Here is a 16,984-nt window from a genome sequence, read left to right as displayed (position 1 = left end):
GATGTGGTGTTGAGAAAGTGAATATCCCCCCGCTGCCATTTTGCAGAATCTGAGCCCATCAAATGAAGGATAGACTTCTTTGCACAGAATGTGAACCTATGGAATTGACTACCACGACATCATGATAGAGTCGGAAAGTTGGAAGGGACCCTGATAATCGTCTAGTCCAGCCCCCTGCATTACAGGAATATGCAGCTGTCCCATACGAGGATCGAACCTGCAACTTTGGCATTATCAGCACCATGTTGTAACCAACTGTGATGGCCTCCAACCTGGGCAGCTTGAATAGAGGATTAAATAAATTCATAAGGCTATCAGGGGCTGCCTCCGGGATGAAAGGCAGCATTCCTCTGAGTACCAGTTGTTGGGAGCCACAAGTGGAAGAGTCCATACCTCGCTTGTGGGTTTCCTGTTCCCAAGGTTATCTGCTTGGGGATAAAATGCTGGCCTGTGTAGACCTATGGTCTGATCCAGAAGGACTCTTCCTATTGCTCTTGCCACTTGGTTGATCCCCTGGGTAGGCCCAGAAGTGTGATAATACTCCTCTCCACTTTGCAGAACAATATAGATCACTGGCTTGCCACATGCTTAATGCAAACCAGGGCAACTTGCCACTTAGTAAACTACTGTTTATCATTTATATAGTGCTGGAGAGCGTTCAGAACAATTTACGATGCTTAGATCCACGTCTAATTATAGCCCATAATTTATTAACCCTCCAATAATTAAATTAACTGCTGTAGATGATATTGATGAATTCATTTAATACAACTTCAAATAATTAAAAAAAAACAAACCACCCCACCATGCTGGACATATTTCAATACAAATCTTCCTCAGCAGTATTATTAATCACAGTTCAACATATCCACAAATTGGTTTTCAAAGCAGGTTTAGTGGATACCTTCTTTGGCCTTAGATATGACTGTATCCAAACAAAAAGCCATAGAACCAACAAATCCCATTTAAAATATTATTCCTATGTTCCCATATGAAAGGCCCTCAGAAAGGAGCAATTTTTTGTCTGAATGTATAAAAAATTGTTTTAAAATTCCAAAGCCAGTCTGGAGCACTTGCTGCTTTCATTGTGGTAGGAAAATAAAACTGCAAAAACGTGCCTTTTCCCACTTAAAAACAACATTATATTGTGTAAAATGCCACATCACCCCAATAGCTGCTAAAACGTAGCTAAGAGTAGAATTTCACATTTACATAAAACTGGAAAGTAGATCCCACCTCCATTACCCAGCAAGGTAAATCAACCTTGATTCCAGCTATACTCTATACAGTAAATCTGCTTCAGAACTTTTGTAATCGACCAGACCTGCACCTTATAGCTATAAAATATTGTGGGAAATTATTAAAGAATGAAAGCTTCAGCTGCTGTAATTAATGTGCAATGATCCCATGGACTAGTAGGACTAATTCCTAGAGCTTTGAGGTTTAAGATGTACAAACCCTTCGGAGAAATGTGGTTGCCTGAGGGAAACCATAACTGATTTATTAAGAATCCTAAGGCTTGCCTTTCGTATCTTGGACAAATGGTAAGTCAGCTCCTAGGAGTTTTGTACATCTCTATCAAGGTGCCATCCCTCCATGTTGAGATTCATTTGCCAGAAGACAAAATCCCACAATAAAAAGTATTTGTCACAGATGACAATCACACAATTTTGCCATCTTGGAGACTGAAGAATGATGCCTCTTACTACAAAGTGACTGCAGGGCCGGCCAAACCAAATCTCATACGTAGTTTTTATCAGTTCAACATGTTTTCAGGCTATTTAGTGCCTCCAGTACAGATTTTTAGTAGGATTTTAATTAAGGTTGGGATACAGTAAGTTGGACACCAAATAGTTTTGATAGGGAACATCTGGACCAGCTGTCCAGATAGATGTAGCTTGGGGGCTACTTTGGTTTTGTTTTGTTTAACTACTCTCTCCTCTTTTCGGAACCAGAAATGTAATGATGTGAAAGAAATAAAATCAGGCTTGCAGGATCTGCCTTGTTTTTGTACTAGAACCTTGATATCCCCTGGCTGGAGCCAAGTGCAAAATTGGTTTTCAGGACCAGAACTGAGCTCTCAGCCCCTGCCACACAAATATCTACAGTATTCCTGCACATCGCTCAGAGAGCTACCACTGGATCCCAATCAACCTTTGGCCCACCCCTATTTTCAGGGCGGGTAATTGGTTTTAAAATCTCTCAGAACGAAAAGCAAAAACCCTTTGTTTCCAAATCTGTTCTCTTCCGTCAACATTATCGAAGTAACAAACTAACATGATGCCTAGCAGCTAATTTCAAAGTGGTCCGGCACTCAGTTTGCACGTAACAGAGGTGAACATTTGCTGCCTAGGGTACACAAGCGTGTGTCTTCTGTACACTACAGTGCTCTGCATCATAATGGTTAGCCTGGTCACTAAGCTCGCTAAGTAAACCGGTGGGGTAATTGATAGTGTGCTCGTGCCACATCATTTTCTACTGATGACTTTCCAGAAGATGAAAAACAGATTGTTCGTCCTCTCCAGGAATGCCCCCAGTTATGAGAAAAGCAAATTCCCTGGCTTGACATTTGATGTACCTTTTTGTCTGATGAAAGCATTTTTCTCTAGCAGGTATTTTAGAGTGCCCAAGGCATAGAAACAGGCTATTAATGCTTTCATTTCACAGTGGTATCTGCAGGCAGTTGGTCATTGATCTATCTCCAGGACCAGATCTTGACTGTGCCTTGGACAGAACTGCGTTATGAGCTTCCCTGACGTGCTGTGCTAAAAGTATCCTTTGGGATGATTCATTCCCTGGGTTCAGAATAGGCCTTTTATGAGAGCATATTGCAATGGGCCTTCAAAGTCCTGTGGGTGATTTGACACTTGAGGAGAAAGAGAGATATGAATCTGATTCATGCAAAAATTACATTCTAAATATAGAATGATACACCCCTATGCTTGCAAAGTTTGGTAAATACCGTCCACAATACATGCCATGCCCCAGAATAAAGAAGCCAGGCCAGGCTGGATTAATCATTAAGAAAAATTAGCCCTACCGAGGGCCTTCTCAGTAGTGGCACCTGCCCTGTGGAACGCCCTCCCATCAGATGTCAAAGAGATAAACAACTACCTGACATTCAGAAGACATCTTAAGGCAGCCCTGTTCAGGGAAGTTTTTAATGTGTGACATCTTAGTTTATTTTTGGTCTTTATGGAAGCCGCCCAAAGTGGCTGGGGAAACCCAGCCAGTTTGGCAGGGTACAAATAAATTATTATTATTATTATTATTATTATTATTATTATTATTATTATTTGCTTAGGGCATCAGGGAAGGCGGGCACCACATAAATTTACCATGACCAGATTTTAAACGTTACAGTGGTACCTCTGGTTGCGAACAAGATCCGTTCTGGAGGCCCGTTTGCAACCTGAAGCGCCTTATCTGCGCAGGGACGCTGTGCTATTTGGCACTTGTGTGCATGCGCAAAGCGCGATTTAGCGCTTCTGTGCATGCACAAGTGGCAAAACCCGGAAGTAACATTTCCCGATACTTCTGGGTCGCTGCGGGACGCAACCTGAAAAGACGTAACCCGAAGCGTCTGTAACATGAGGTATGACTGTAATGGTCACAAATTGCTCAGTTGAGCATTCATTTTCTCAGTTGAAGAATATTAAAAATCCCAATAGAACAGCTAAGCAACAAGGCGGGCTGGATGCCTTCTCTCTACTAAGTATTGAAGCAGATGCGCTAAGTAAGATTAGTTGCATGAGAGGAAAGGCCCTGGGTGATTCGGCTAGACTTGTGTTCCCAGGGAGTTTAAGGACAGGCAAGGGTGTGCACAGGTGCTACTAGCACAACCCCAGGTATAGGGCGATATATAAATTCAATAAATAATAATGAACTAGGAAGCCGAGAGGCACCCTAGCTAAAGGGGTCCAACTCCAGTAGGAAGTCCGAACCTCCGGAGGGAGCGTATTTGAAAGCTCCTCCTGGTAGGAAATGACAGAGACCAGACCAGATTCTAGCGAAAGCAAGGCAGCTACGTAAGCCTGATCTTTATTAAAAAATAGCTGTTGGCAACAGGGTTCCCACTCATGCTACAGACGTTGGAGGAGGAACCCCGAACAAAAGAAATCTCTTACATTTATACCTTAAATTTCTATACAGGAGACACCAGAAGAGGCGCAGCTGCAAGGTATGTTGAAAGGATTTAGCACAGGTAAGTGGTGTGTTGAGGAAGGGTTAAATGGTGTTATTCGTTCGTGATTGCTGTACAAGAGGTGTTTAGGTTGATTTCCCATCTCTAGAGGTGTTGACAAATGGTTTTGTTTTTTCTGCATATGTACTGGATCCTGCATGGTCTCCAGATCCCAAGAACTCCTTGCACACAGGGCCTATTGCCTGACCACTCAAATAGACATACGGTAGGGTTGGTTTCAAAAAAGTGAGGTTACAATTTAGTAGAAAGTCCGTCCTGTATTGGGGCATTGTGAGGGGTGTGGCGATGAAGGGTACCCCTTGTTTGTGGTGTGAAGGAGTATGGGCACATACCCAGCAATCAGACATATTGGTAGTGTGGATGACCTTCTGGAGAAGTTGCTTTGCCATGCAGACAGCTGTTGGGAATGAGTGGGGATGAGTAACTCTGATAATTTGACGTTCCTAGGGGCTGTGCCTATGGGGTGTAGGGGATCTTGGTGATGAATGAGATTTAAGTCGGTCATTATCCCGCCACATCTCTGGGTCCCATTCCGAAGCGGTACCTTCCCCCACAGGAAGCAGTCAGCCTTCAAGGTGCATTTTCCCTCCCCAATTCTAAAAAGTCCCTAAATCCTAGACACAGCAAAATCTACCTACACAAATACCTTGGACAGTGGAGGCAGTGGTAGGGTCACTGCAATAAAATCCATAAGTCCAGTGTTTGTAATACATGGAATTGGTGTAGCCTTCCCAAAGTCTTTTTTCCTTGTTTGGGTGGGTTGTAGTGCTGAGTGGGTTTCCCCCATTGTGCTTGGATATAAGTCCCATTGTGGCAAGTCAGTTGGTTCCACGGGTGTTCGATGGTGAAGAAAGCACGTCCTAGAACAGTGTAGGAATCGGATGTAACGAGGAGTTCCCATGCTTGAGTGTCCTGTAAATGTGGTCAGAAAGCGTGTTATAGCCAAGTCCTGGTTCCAGGTAAAGGGAAGGACAAGAACTGCTATGGCAGCTGCCTTCTCCAGGGCATTGCAGTTACTCTTGTGCAAGCCTTTGTGGAACAAGCCGGCTCTGAAATTTGAAGCCACAGTGAGAAATGGTTCTGGAAAGGTACGGACAGAAGAAACAAGGAGTCTAGCATTATTGCCAGGAAGATGTTACAAATGGGATACCTGTGTCAAATGAATGCCACCATACCTTTTCATCTCACACAGACAGAACACAATCAATGCCTCTTAGCTTTCAGTTCTTCCCCAATCAAGATTGTAACTAACAGTTCCTGCAGTATTTCTAGATCACAAGTTACCTATTTGTAACAAACAATATCTTACCCCACTGACTATGCATTTGAGATACCAGAACTGAGGGCAGGTAAGGACACGGGACAGGTAGATCAAAAGAGGCTTAAAAAGAGGACATCTGGCCAGCTTAGATACCATCCTTGGGCCTGTTCATTTTTTATCTTACTATGTTCCTTCCTTTGTTCTCAGCCTAGGCTGGGATGTGCATCAAACAGAGTGTTAATATTTGAAGAGGCATTTCATATTCATTCACTGACAGAGCAAGTTGCACTAAACATCTGATTTATACTGACAAGGTCTGAGTGATATATTAGTGTATGGAGGTGTTTTTACGGGAAATGAGTCATCTGCATACATATGAAAATGCGAGTCTAATTTAAATATTTAATGGCAATTTTATTCGGTGGCATTTTGTATTAAATATTCATACGCAGTATTAGTGTTACTAATGGATAAGCTTTTTCATGTAATGCATTACCATGTTTTGGAAATGAAACAGTGGAGTGGGAAACAGCAAGCAAATCACATTAAACCAACAAATTACAATATTGTTAACTGTCACATTATGAGGGCCCAACACTATCTATGAACATAGTCCAAAACACATGCAGAAAGTACCACTCATTAAACAGCAGTAAAGTTCAGGATTTCTTGTTTTCTATGCAAGATTAAAAGAAGTGGGGGGTGCTTATGGCAGCCTACAAAACTGACCCCACTGGTCTCTGCCCCATATGTTGCATATTTCTAGACTGCTTTTCATTTAAGTGAAAAGCGGCTTACAAACAATAAATAACAATAAGATAATAGAACATCACAAATATAGCACAAATCATATGGAATAATTAGCAAATCGTCGGTAAAACAATTGCAGTCTATAAAACAGTATTAACAAAACAACGAAAGAAATAAGCCAAGCAGCACCGTTACAACTAAAGTCATATAAAAGGATTCACCAAGTACTGCAGCATTCATAATCTGTAAAGCAACAGGAACAACATTAACAAAACAGCAACCAAAAACCAAGCTCCATTGCATTCGCTCATTGTGGGAGAAAGCCTACGCACGGGGTGCTGGCGTAAAGGAAGGGGGTTTAAGTTAGGTGTAAAGTTAGACCAGATCCAAGTGCCATTCAGCAGTGGGGCTGCTGCTGCTGTTTTGCCTAAGCCTCGCAGAGGGAAAACAAGCCTTAAAAATAGTGCTCTGCTGGGTTGTCAGGCTAAGTGACTGAGTGAACGGGCTTTGGATCGGGCCAGGAAGAGCAAGTTATGCCAGAGTTATCGTCTGCTGAGTCAGGGCTGGTGACTTAATGCTGGCTGAGCCCAGCTGAGCTGAGAATCAGCTGGCTGAGCTAGAGATCAGTTGCATGCTAAGCTGCTCACCCTGGCTGATCTTGCAACAGGATTGCCCCCTGTGCAAATGTTTTATGGTTATTTAGATTTTTCGATGCCGCAGTTTGCCAGATGGTCACGGAGCAGTTTGCATATTTAAAGTGTCAGAAATGCATTGTACAAAAATTGAACTAAAGCTGCAAAGTAAGTAACAACAACAGCATCCACAAATTGGCAACTGGACGATTCCACGACACCTATATTCCATACCACTTTCTCTCTCTTTCTCTCCTAGTTGAGGAGTTGGGTTTGTGCCTGTCCTCTAATTGAAAAGTAATGATGGAACAGGACACAGAGGGAAGGAAAAGGCAGGAAACTGCTGCACAATGAACTTCCTTAAGTTAGTTTATTTTAGGATTCCAGTTGAAGTCGAAAATATAGATAAACTCCATCATCTAAAATTCTGCTAATTTAAAACAGAACTCCACAGCCCACAAAAAATTATGAACGCTTAAACCTTTTCTAGGCATGCGGGTGGCGCTGTGGGTTAAACCACAGAGCCTAGGGCTTGCCGATCGGAAGGTCAGCAGTTCGAATCTCCACGGCAGGATGAGCTCCCATTGTTCGGTCCCTGCTCCTGCCAACCTAGCAGTTCGAAAGCACACGGTGCAAGTAGATAAATAGGTACTGCTCCAGCGGGAAGGTAAATGGTGTTTCTGTGTGCTGCTCTGGTTCACCAGAAGCGGCTTAGTCATGCTGGCCACATGACCCGGAAGCTGTACGCCAGCTCCCTCGGCCAATAAATAATAATAATAATAATAATAATAATAATATCTTTATTGTCATTGCCCCCTCTCAGGGACAACGAAATTACTTGGCTGCTCCATCCACCCAGATAGGGCACTCCACTTAAAATCAGAACAACTATAAAAACACTAATATAATACAGCAAGGAAGATTAGATGACTTCAAAGTCCAGGTTTCCCATTCAGGGCCGAGATCGCTCTGGAGAAGAAGCTGTTCTTGAGACAGCTCGTTCTTGTCATCATCGTCCTGTATCTCCGTCCCGACGGCAGGAGCTCGAAGAGACAGTGACCAGGATGCGATGGATCTTTTACTATGTCCAGTGCCTTCCTATGGCACCTTGTGGCATAAATCTGCTCTAAGGTGGAGAGTGGGCACCCAACAATGCTCTCTGCTGCCTTAACAACTTTGCACAACACCATCCTGTCCTGGGTAGTACAGCTTCCGTACCACACACATAAGCCATAAGTGAGCACGCTCTCAATGGCACAGTGATAGAAGGCAAGCAGCAGTTTCTGCGGAAGATGGTTTTTCCTTAGGATTCTTAAAAAGTACAGTCTCTGCTGCGCCTTCTTCACAAGCCCCCTTGTGTTGACACTCCAGGACAGATCCTCTTGTAATTCAATACCCAAAAATCTGAACGTTGTTACCCTCTCCACACAGACCCCATCAATCAGAAGTGGCTGGACATTGCTCTTCTGTCTCCTGAAGTCCACCACAAGCTCCTTTGTCTTCCTTGTATTTATGAGCAAGTTGTTAGCTCTGCACCACTCTGTCAGCCGCTCCACCTCATCTCTATAGTCCGTTTCACCCTCCCTTTCAGAGATGAGCCCAATCACGGTTGTGTCATCTGCAAATTTGACAACCCTATTACTAGGGTGAGCAGCGACACAATCGTACGTGTAGAGAATATAAAGGAGCGGACTAAGTACGCATCCCTGTGGTGTTCCTGTGTTAGTCTTAAGTGTATTAGAGGTATAAGGGCCCAACCGAACCCTCTGGGTGCGGTCCGACAGAAAGGCCAATATCCACCCACAAAGTGATAACGGGAGCCCCAGATCTTCCAGTTTAGACACCAGACGTTGTGGTAGAATGGTATTAAATGCCGAGCTGAAATCTAAAAAAAGCAGTCTGGCATAACCCCCCCGCTGCTCCAAATGTGCAAGAACGGCATGGAGGGCAATCGCCACAGCGTCCTCTGTCGATCTTTTTAAACAGGCAATGACATAATTTCGTACCAGCTTTTCAAAGCACTTCATGATTATAGGTGTGAGTGCTACTGGACGAAAGTCATTCAGATCTTCCGGGTTAGATTTTTTTGTTATTGGAACGATAGTACTGGACTTTAGGCAGGATGGAACAATAGCCTGGGCTAGGGATCGATTTAAAATCCCAGTGAAAACTCCTGCTAGTTGGTCTGCACAGTCTCTCAGTACCCTTCCAGCTACCCCATCTGGCCCTGTGGCCTTCCTTGGGTTGATTCCCTTCAGCACCTTCCTCATCTCTTCTTTTTCCACAGAGACTACCACATTCCTTTGTACTGATGATGACGATGGTGGTGATGGTGGCAAAGCCTTCACAGGGAGTGGTGGTGGTGGTAAAGCCTCAGCAGGTGTTGCTGCAGATGTTGCTTCAAAACGGGCAAAAAAGGCATTCAGATCCTCTGCGAGGGATGCCCCTCCCTCGTCTGCCAGGGAATCCTTGAATTTATACCCTGTTAATTCTTGTACGCCTTGCCACACCTGCCTGGTGTTGTTGCTTTGTAGATGATTCTCCAGACGCTGTCTATACGCCTCCTTTGCTACACGGATACCTCTCTTTAGATCCGCTCTAGCTAAGCTGTACAACGACTTATCTCCACTTCTGAAAGCAGTATTTCTTGCCTTTAGCAACCCCTGGACCTCCCTTGTCATCCAGGGCTTCCTGTTTGGGTAGATCTTTATCCGGCGCCTCTGTGTTACATTGTCAGTGCAGAACCTGATATAGTCCAATAAAGCAAGATGAGTGCCGCAACCCCAGAGCCAGTCACGACTGGACCAACGGTCAGGGGTCCCTTTACCTTTACCTTTAAACCTTTTCTAGTTGAGAGGCCTTGGGGTATCCTGGGCCTTGTCTCTATTTCTCAGTTGGAAGGTTTTCTCTTCCTCCACCATGCAGAAAGAAAGAAAAAATGTTTTTCTTCCTATTTAAAATGACTGCATCCCCACTTCAAGTGCAGCAGTGTTTTCTGTGCATTTTGCTGCACAAAGGTTCATAAAGCATGTTTAAGCCCAATTCGGCATAAAGGTGCTGTGTAATAAATGCTAACACAAAAGGATGGTGTTTTTCATTAAAATAAGAAAGCCTCTTGAATCCCTGGATATTTGAGAAGTACGCTAGGGCCCCAATCCAACACCGAGTTAGACATGCTTAAATGAAGCCCACTGATTCCATTGACTTTAAGCATGCCTAGCTGAGCGTTTCTTGGATTGTGGCCCAGCTATTGGAAGGAAGGCTTTAAGGAAGGATTAGAAAATTATCTCATGTAGAGAAGTTCTCAAGGAGAGGTTGGTTTCACATTTCTGCTAAGAGTTGCTGTTACACTGACATTCTGCTACCATAAATTCCAGCTATAGTAATCTGCATTCTAATTAGCAGCTTGCCTTTCGAAAACAGGAGCATGTGGGTGGTAAAGGATTATAGATTATAGATTATAAGGATTAGAGAACCGTGTGCATGTGTTTCTCAGATATCTATTCTAGGCAATAAGCTAGTTTAAAGGGGGGAGGAATAAAAATCTATTTGTCCTTTGGGAAGATTTGACTGCTGCTGGGAAAAGGACGTATTGCTTGAAAACACAAAGTGAAATGCAGCACTCGGTGAAGTGGTTGGATGAGAGGAAAAGGGAGATGGGTTCATAATATGAGTTGTTTGAAGAGACTCCCCCCCCCCCAAAAAAAAAACCCCCATTAAAAATAACAGTAACATTTACATCAAACCAAGATGAAATAAAGAGGAAGAATCAGGCAGGCAAACATCCAAGTACACTTAATTTTGTTCCAGCAGGCTATGTTTTGTTTTTCCAGAAGCTCCCTGTTCGTTCTGATTCAGAGGCAACAAGCACACCTTTGGAGAAAGGCTATGCACTTAATTTATGTACAGCAAGAAATGGCATGCAACGCCCATAGCTCGCCTGCTTCTGGTCATAAAGACCAGGACTAGCTTGCTTTGGAAAGCCTAAATTGCACATAAAGGCTGATTAGCTGAGTCTGGTTACCATTTGCAGAGAAGCAGACAGATTAGTGGGACGCAGGTGGCGCTGTGGGTTAAAGCCTCAGCGCCTAGGACTTGCCGATCGAAAGGTCGGCGGTTCGAATCCCTGCGGCGGGGTGCGCTCCCGCTGCTCGGTCCCAGCGCCTGCCAACCTAGCAGTTCGAAAGCACCTCCGGGTGCAAGTAGATAAATAGGGACCGCTTACCAGCGGGAAGGTAAACGGTGTTTCCGTGTGCGGCTCTGGCTCGCCAGAGCAGCGATGTCACGCTGGCCACGTGACCCGGAAGTGTCTCCGGACAGCGCTGGCCCCTGGCCTCTTGAGTGAGATGGGCGCACAACCCCAGAGTCTGGCAAGACTGGCCCGTATAGGCAGGGGTACCTTTACCTTTACCTTTAGACAGATTAGTGCAGCAAGAAAGAGAAATGGTAAAGCTAAGCTCTCCTGACGAAGTGCCCTGGTCCCATCTGTATGCCCATTCCCAACTCATGGGATGCTACACAATGCATGAAATGGCACACTGTGCCTAGCTTCAGCCAAGAACATCAGGCAAGACCTTACTGCCTATGCCCCTTCAGTTGTTCAGACACCTGGACAGCGATGCACATGGTCCCTCTCAGTCAGCGTGAACTCCCATCATCCCTGACTGTTGGCTGCGCTAGCTTGGACTGATGGGAGCTGGAGTTACCACAACTGGAGAAGGTCTACCACCCCTGGTTTAAACGGGCCTACTTATTAGAGATTTCTATAATCTAAAATGCACACACACACACACACACACACACAAAATTACCTTTGGCTAAAATGAGGCATATTTTCATGGACATCCCAAAGCAAGCTCTTCCATCTTCCTATTTGATAAACAGCACAGTCGTCTGGAGTCTCATACCCTTCAACATCCCACAGATCAAAATCAAGCCGCTCATTTTTTTGGTCTTTTGGTCCATCACTCTGGTGTGAACCAGATGATTTGTGTCAGAGCATGAGAGCAAAAGGGACGCGGGTGGCGCTGTGGGTAAAACCTCAGCGCCTAGGACTTGCTGATCGCATGGTCGGCGGTTCGAATCCCCGCAGCGGGGCGTGCTCCCATCGTTCGGTCCCAGCGCCTGCCAACCTAGCAGTTCGAAAGCACCCCCAGGTGCAAGTAGATAAATAGGGACCGCTTACCGGCGGGAAGGTAAACGGCGTTCTGTGTGCTGCGCTGGCTCGCCAGATGCAGCTTGTCACACTGGCCACGTGACCCGGAAGTGTCTGCGGACAGCGCTGGCTCCCGACATATAGAGTGAGATGAGCGCACAACCCTAGAGTCTGGCAAGACTGACCCCTATGGGCAGGGGTACCTTTTCCTTTTACCTTTATGAGAGCAAAAACCGAGCCCCTTTTGGTCCAGTGCTCTGGCACAAAACGGGACTGTTGAGCGGTATGGAGTCTTGCTGTACAATACCATTGTTATGCGGAACCACACCCAGCTTTATCTCCCTTGGTCAGAGTCAGGCCCAGTATTAGTTCTGAACTGGTGCCTGCCCCTTTGTTGTGACCTAGATGGAAATTTAGGCAGTTGAAGCTGCCTCAAACCCTTTGGGTGTGAGCATGATTTTTTAAAAAAAAATACAGCAAATAGCAAAAGAAGCTAAGACTTCTGTGGTAGAAACCACTTCCTGAAGGAAGGCTTCTGCAGGCTTCTCAAGTAGAATCACAGAATCATAGAATCATAGAATCATAGAGTTGGAAGAGACCACCAGGGCCATCGAGTCCAACCCCCTGCCAAGCAGGAAACACCATCAGAGCACTCCTGACATATGGTTGTCAAGCCTCTGCTTAAAGACCTCCAAAGAAGGAGACTCCACCACACTCCTTGGCAGCAAATTCCACTGTCAAACAGCTCTTACTGTCAGGAAGTTCTTCCTAATGTTTAGGTGGAATCTTTTTTCTTGTAGTTTGGAACCATCGCTCCGTGTCCGCTTCTCTGGAGCAGCAGAAAACAACCTTTCTCCCTCCTCTATGTGACATCCTTTTATATATTTGAACATGGCTATCATATCACCCCTTAACCTCCTCTTCTCCAGGCTAAACATGCCCAGCTCCCTTAGCCGTTCTTCATAAGGCATCGTTTCCAGGCCTTTGACCATTTTGGTTGCCCTCCTCTGGACACGTTCCAGTTTGTCAGTGTCCTTCTTGAACTGTGGTGCCCACAGTATTCCAGGTGAGGTCTGACCAGAGCAGAATACAGTGGCACTATTACTTCCCTTGATCTAGATGCAATACTCCTATTGATGCAGCCCAGAATTGCATTGGCTTTTTTAGCTGCCACGTCACACTGTTGGCTCATGTCAAGTTTGTGGTCAACCAAGACTCCTAGATCCTTTTCACATGTACTGCTCTCAAGCCAGGTGTCACCCATCTTGTATTTGTGCCTCTCATTTTTTTTTGCCCAAGTGCAATACTTTACATTTCTCCCTATTAAAATTCATCTTGTTTGTTTTGGCTCAGTTCTCTAATCTGTCAAGGTCGTTTTGAAGTGCGATCCTGTCCTCTGGGGTGTTAGCCACCCCTCCCAGTTTGGTGTCATCTGCAAATTTGATCAGGATGCCCTTCAGTCCATCATCCAAGTCATTGATAAAGATGTTGAATAAGACCGGGCCCAAGACAGAACCCTGTGGCACCCCACTAGTCACTCTTCTCCAGGATGAAGAGGAACCATTGATGAGCACCCTTTGGGTTCGGTCAGTCAGCCAGTTACAAATCCACTGAGTGGTAGCATAGTCAAGACCACATTTTACCAGCTTCTTTACAAGAATATCATGGGGCACCTTGTCAAATGCCTTGCTGAAATCAAGGTAGGCTACATCCACTGCATTCCCTTCATCTACCAGGCTTGTAATTCTGTCAAAAAATGAGATCAGGTTAGTCTGACATGACTTATTTTTCAGAAATCCATGCTGACTATTGGTGATCACAGTATTCCTTTCTAGGTGCTCACAGACTGTTTGCTTAATGATCTGCTCCAGAATCTTCCCTGGTATTGATGTCAGACTGACTGGGCGGTAATTATTTGGGTCCTCTCTTTCCCCCTTTTTGAAGATAGGGATAGGGATATTACTTTTTGAAGAAAGTAATACAAAGCTTTCCTGCTCCCTCATGTGGTTAAGGGCAGCAAACCAATGTACAAAAACACCAAAACAAGGCATTGTGTCTAGATCATTTTTCCTGCAGAGGAGTAATTTCAAAGTAAAATTATTATTACAGCACAATACTTATTATTTGATCTAGCCAGAGGCTGTTACAATAGAATGACTTATCACTTGACACACCTAAGAAAACACATCAGTGCAGTAAAATAAATATTCAGCATGCCTCTGCTAATTGCATCTTCCTTTCTGATCAATATGATCACATCACCAGTGCTTGAATTATGGGGTGAAGGGCAAAGGGGATCTAGTCACCTTCACTTTGATACAGATCCCTTAGCTACTCTTTTAAAAGGCCCTAGGGGGGTGTGATTTGGCTAAAGCTAAGCAGAATTAGCAGGGGCAGTTCCAGATTTGAGCCTCCCTTGGGCAAGGTTCCCAGGGGGATGGGGTTCTTCCATCTCTGTGCTCTGGTGGGCTTACCTGACGGAGGCAGCAGCAGCCCAACAACAGCCATACCAGAGTTCCAGTTAGTGAAGAATGCTTGGCTCTAGATGCACTTTTAATTCTACACAATGCACCAGAGTAATGTTCTAGTGGGGAAGCCGGTGGCGCTCAGAGTGCTGGTCTTGGGATGAAGGAACGTCTGAGGAGATATCAGTTATGGGTTCTGCTGAGGCTTGGGCAGCTCCCCAAGATTCCAGTGTGTGGAAGCTGACCCCGGGCATTTGGGAATGGGGCTTGTGGGTTTCATTTAAGGCCCTACACACTCCCCGCACCCAAGCATTGCACATAAGGTTGTTCCTGAAAACCGTAAAAACAGCAGCTGTTATGGTCAAGCAGCTCCTAGACTATATCGTTTCCTACTGCATAATTAAATGTTATGTTGTGCTATGGTTTATTTATATCTCTCTTTTTAGCCCAAAGGCCCCCAAAGCAGCAAACAGCACATGAATACGAAAGGAATATACAGTAAAAACACAGTAATGTTCCGCCCCTGTACAAAAGATTCTCTGTATACAGAAAATTGGTGTTGTAGCCTTTTCTATCATCTTACTTTTATATGCACAATATTTAATATCCAAGGCTAGCCTTAGATGTATATGAAACTGGAATCCAGAATTGGAAATATTGTTGGAGGTGTGGACAGTGGAGTTGTAAGGGAACCCATTGTTCTTTTTCCAGGTATTTGATTTCTCTGTTTTGCCCATTCAAGTGAAGATACCTGTTTGTCCCAATTTTCTCCTAAAGCACACATTGTTTATGCAGTTTTGATGAAAAAAATCCTTTTTAGTAAAGCCGTTTCCCAAAATACAATGTATTTTTGCAAGTAATTTTCACTGGTACCTGCATTTTTATACCTACTTTACCCCAGTATAACCACATTTGCACACATTACTTGATTGGAGAACTACATTGCAAAATTCAGAAATGTATGAACTCCGAAAGACTGACGTGTTTCAGTTCACATATTGTTTCAGGAAGTACCTTGAAATGCAAAATGAATCAACTTCCCCCAAGCACCCCTAATTATAATTCTCCCACTGCCGTCAAGATCCACAATCTTTCAAATGCAAGGTATTGAGGTGAGAATAGGAATTTGTTTGTGCTTCTAGTCGCCTTGGAATATATGAAGTAGTAAATGAGCAATGATGAGCAAACACTGGCTTTAAACAGTAGATCGAGTAGAATCTTTGGCTGATGTTCTGATTGTGTTTCCCTCCACTGTGGTTTGGCTGGAGGTTAGTCTCCCTTTTTTATTTAAACAGAGATGTTTGTTTGAATGACAACCTCTGGTTTGTGATCTGTGCATAGGTGAATAACTTGGTGACACCTGCATCTTGGCTTAGCAAAGCCCATCTCCACCCAGAATTGAGTCATCTCTGGCTCTGCTGCTGATAGATGAGATGAAGAAAGAAAACCTGACAAGAGACAATATTTGGGCCCAGTTGCCTATGAGATGAAACAACCCCTTTGCTCAGTTGTTCTGCACTACATTGACTGCTTGCTCCTTCCTTCTTGAAATGAGTTTTTACATACTGAGTGAGCAATGATCTATGAGGACACCCTGCTTGTGGACTGTTCTGTTTTTGCCATCTGAATAAAAATGTAATACACTGTGTGTGCGTGTGTGTGTGTATTCTCTACAAGACATAGCAGATAGTGTGAAGAGGAGTATTTATGTCTGCCTCCCCTGTTTTTTTGTGTCCCAGAACATGTAATCTACCCATACGACGAGTCTTCAGCTGGTGGGTAGGGCCCTCTGAGCTTTGGTGGGTTGCAGCAGCAAAACTACCTCCAATATTGTTTTTTTTAAATCAATGCAGTATAGTAACAACTTAAGACATGCATCTCCATGCTTGGACTGAAGGTGTGTCCCAGATCTGAGAAGTTTGAAGACTGCTAAACATTTTTTTAAACTTTCCAGGGCTGCCTTCAGGTGTCTTCTAAAGGTTGTATAGTTACTTATCTCCTTGGCTCGGGGGTCACATAACTATACGCTCTAACATTTATCCAGTGAAACTAGGGGTGTCCTAAGGAAAAGCAGAACATTCCGAGACCAGAACATTCCAGGATGGCTTCTGTAAATCCGGGACTATCCCAGGAAAATAGGAGCACTTGGAGGGTCTGAACCTGAGGTCAGGTACTTATTGACTGCTGTAAGCCACTCTAAGAGCCTTTTCTGACTGAAGAGAAAGGTTTAAAATACTTAAAATGAATGGATCTTTCATTGAATATGAAGGCAGGTATTTACCTTCCCCATTTTACAGAACTTTGTTTGGAGGTAGTGAAAACCTGAGGCCTCCAGGAGAACTACAGGTTTGGTCCCGCCTCTCTTACATTTGTGCTCGAAATCTTTTTCGCCCCATCTCACCTTTTGCAAATAAAACGTTTGGGAGCCATCAGATGCGATAGTTCTCAACTAGTTGCCCAATGCAGTCATGTTGACTTGGCATTTATTTTCAACGAAAATCACATAACCAAATTTTT

General features: G+C 44.3%; 1 long non-coding RNA gene across 5 annotated transcripts in view; it reads left to right on the top strand.

Annotated features, from left to right (window-relative positions):
* LOC310842997 overlaps window positions 1-16,111 on the top strand; it is a 41,275-nt gene extending 25,164 nt beyond the window's left edge. For all 5 annotated transcript variants that reach the window (XR_014563424.1, XR_014563425.1, XR_014563426.1 and 2 more), the window contains exons 3-5: window positions 2,668-2,771; window positions 4,153-4,204; window positions 15,809-16,111. This is a non-coding gene — a long non-coding RNA (uncharacterized lncRNA). The remainder of the gene's footprint in view (window positions 1-2,667; window positions 2,772-4,152; window positions 4,205-15,808) is intronic.
* Window positions 16,112-16,984: the final 873 nt, after the last annotated feature.

This window comes from Podarcis gaigeae (assembly GCF_964106915.1).
Source record: "Podarcis gaigeae genome assembly, chromosome: 4".
NCBI classification, from domain to species: Eukaryota; Metazoa; Chordata; class Lepidosauria; order Squamata; family Lacertidae; genus Podarcis; species Podarcis gaigeae.
This window is presented reverse-complemented; position numbering and strand designations above follow the sequence as displayed.